Genomic DNA, 3,398 nt, shown 5'->3' on the forward strand with positions numbered 1-3,398 from the left:
ACTGATAAAATGCTTCTGCCAGACTGGTCTGTGCCCATGATTGTTGATCATTTTCTTGAATAATAATTAATATGGAAGGGTCCAGCTCATTGGGGACAGGGCCACTTCTGGTGGCCTGGGTGGATGTGAAAGCAACCATGCCAAGAAAGTTGTGGAGAGAAAGCCAGTAAGCAGCAAACATTCCTTTGTGGTGTCTGCTTCAGTTTCTGCCTTCTGGTTTCTGCCCTGACTTCTGTGGGTGAAAGACTCAAAATTGTAGGGCTAAACAAACCCTTTCCTCTCCAAGTTTCTTTTGGTCATGGCATTTTGTCACAGCAATGGAAACCCTAACTTTAAGACAAGGTATTACAAAGGATTCTCTATCCTGTGAGTTTCTTCCTGCTGTGAACATCGAGCCTCTGTTTTCTAGCACCACCTTGTGCCATTGCCCTGAAGCAGCAATCTGTGAAGAAACCCAGACTGGCCACTGCCCTGAAACTGGAGGACAGGTCAGCCTCCCCCATCCTGCTGAAGGGAGAAAAACAAGAAGCAATTGAACATCTTGATCAGGTACAAAATGAAATAGACAGATTTAATGAACAAGCCAGCGAGGGAATTTTGAAAGTAGAACATAAATAACAAAGTCTGCCAACCTTTTTTTTTTTTTTTTTCCAGAAGAGGTCAGAATTGATCGCCAAAATCTCAAATTTTTAGTAGCAACATTTTTCAACCATCCACAAGTGTCTGCACTGTTTGGGGAGGAGGATGAGGAGGCTCTGCATTATTTGACTGGAGTTGAAGTGACAGAATTTGAAGACATTTAATCAGGTTACGGGATAGATTTTTATTTTGATGGAAATCATTATTTGGAAATGAAGTTCTCTCTAAAGAATTCCACCTGAATAAGAGTGGTGACCTATCTTCAAAGTTCACAGGAAATCAAATGGAAATCTGGAAAGGATTTGACAAAATGCTCAAGTCAAACATAGAATAAGGAAGGCCAGCAGGAAGAGGCAGCGTGAAGAGCCAGAGAACTTCTTTACCTGGTTTACTGACCATCCTGAAATAGGTGCAGATGTGTTCAGAGAGGTCATCAATGATGGTACTTGGCCAAATCTCTTACAGGACTATTTGGTTCTTGATATGAGTGGTGAAGAAGGATAGGCAGAAGATGATGAGGAGGATGAGGAGGAGGAGGGAGAGGAGGAACAAGAGGAAGGGTTGGAAGATATTGATGAAGGAGAGGAGGTTGAAGGCAAGGAAGTAGAGGTGGATGAAGGTGAGGATAACTGGCAGAGAAGACCAATGGATTCCAACCTTCTTTTTCCTTCCTTCCTTCCTTCCTTCCTTCCTTCCTTCCTTCCTTCCTTCCTTCCTTCCTGCCTGCCTGCCTGCCTGCCTGCCTGCCTGCCTTCCTTCCTTCCTTCCTTCCTTCCTTCCTTTCTTTCTTTCTTTCTTTCTTTCTTTCTTTCTTTCTTTCTTTCTTTCTTTCTTTCTTTCTTTCTTCTTTTTCTTTTAAAAATTTCTCCAGTCCCTAGGAGCAAGCTGCAATCATCTTCTCCCTGACCTGTTCCTCTTGTGGTCACTCTCCTTGTTTTTGAGGTCTCTTAACTTCACAGTTCTCAATGAATTTGGGGGAAAATACCTTGGGCAAAACACAATAGGAAAAGAATCTTCACTTTCCTGTTCAATTCATATTATCCTTTCTTGTCTCAAAAACTGTGGATTCACCACCACCATCATGGTCTGTGGGAAAAAGAAAAGGCCCCCAGTTCTCTTGGCTCTGCTGGAGGCTGGAGCGTCCTGGGCCATCTGTGTAGCAGCGCATAGAGTCCTAGCTCTTTTCCTTTCTCTGTACATTGGGCTCAGAGATTACACTGTGTCTCCGTGTGAATACAGTTAGCATTAACCAACACATATCTGTCTGCTTTCTCTTATTGAATAAAAAGAAAAAGTTAAGGGGGGATATAGACAGTCAGTCAGCAAGGGTGGGATTGTGAGTGGTGTCTGGGGGATTAAGTGGACATCTGACAACATGGTTTTTCCTTTGGCATGTTTAATTGTGATATTTAACAGACATCTTTGCAGTCTAAGAGAACGCTTTTAAGATTAAATTCTCTCCTAACGATGACTTGAGCCCTGCCACTCAATGGGAGAATCTGCAGAACCTCTGAAGTTTTATCTGGAGTTGGCATTCTCTGGTATAACTTTATCTTTTATTATTTTTGTTTAAATTTTTTTGTTTTGGTTTTCACTGGAAGGCAAAAGATGCTCATTTTAAATATTGAAGTGTGAAAGTGTACACAAAGAGGGAAAATGATTCTCTGTACCCTTTACAGAGGGATTTACCTCTGTAGACTTTCAACTTTGAGAATAATTTTATGGCCTGATCTCTTACTTACAAAATTGGTATGGAAATGAAAATGCATCACCAAATTGAGATGAATTAATTTGATGGCACATATCATTTCCTAAAGGTTTATTTCTTTTAAAAGTCTAAGGCCAAATGTTGAAGTTTTAAAGCTCAAGTTTTACGTTTATGGGTATTGATGAAGACAGAACTCTCGTTCAAGTGCAAGGTGCTTAGAGAGCTCTGCACACATGTTTAAAGGCTCAAGCAATTGAGCTCCCGTCTGTAGCTACCTGAACGCTGTGGTTTCTAATCTTTGACTTCTGCTTGTGCTAGGTCTTGAGCATTCACATTTGTGACTTCCATTTCGACAACAGATTCCAATTCAGATTGTCCTCGGGAATCACGTGGCTTCTGGCACATCGCTCTTCCATGTGCTTTCCTCTCTGTCATCTTCACTACTGTTCTGTGAAATCATGATAGTGGAAAACCTAGTTATGTTGCAATAGTTCTCATATTGACTGTGTTATAACAGAGATACCACGATGCCCTAATGTTAAAACTTACTTTTAGGAAAATTATGAACCACTACAATAGCTGTCAGCGAAAGTTTCTACACTTATCATCTACCTGCAGTTTTTCATTTGGACCGTCATGGTATCTTTAAAGAGGAGGCTGGGCAGGTGGGAGGTGGGAAACCTGTTAGGACCGGAAGGGATCCATAAGAGCTGCTATGGCTGTCTCTCCTGTAGCGAACATCGATGGTGCTGCATGCGCTTATTCTTTTGGATCTCTGGAAAACATCAGTGGAGGTAGAGATTTAGGTGAGGCAGCCTGTAAAGTGAAGTCAGGAATCAAGAGTGAAGAAATAAGGATTGAAGAGAAGAGAGCAGAAAAGGCCAGCACAGAGCACATGGTGGAAATGGCTTTTGAGCTCACAGGTGCTTGTCCATTAGTCTTGCCTGGAAGTCAGGGAGGCGGAGCCTCTGACCGTGATGTTCCATTCTGTTCTCTCCTCCTTGCCTCTTCTCAGTTTTGCTTTCAGGTGATTCCCCAGTGATGAGAAGAT

General features: G+C 42.1%; 1 pseudogene; it reads left to right on the forward strand.

Moving 5' to 3' along the window:
* Positions 1 to 317: 317 nt before the first annotated feature.
* Positions 318 to 1,882, forward strand: Gm7891 (annotated as a pseudogene).
* The last annotated feature ends 1,516 nt before the right edge of the window (positions 1,883 to 3,398 follow it).

This window comes from Mus musculus, chromosome 1 (assembly GCF_000001635.26).
Source record: "Mus musculus strain C57BL/6J chromosome 1, GRCm38.p6 C57BL/6J".
Taxonomy (NCBI): Eukaryota; Metazoa; Chordata; class Mammalia; order Rodentia; family Muridae; genus Mus; species Mus musculus.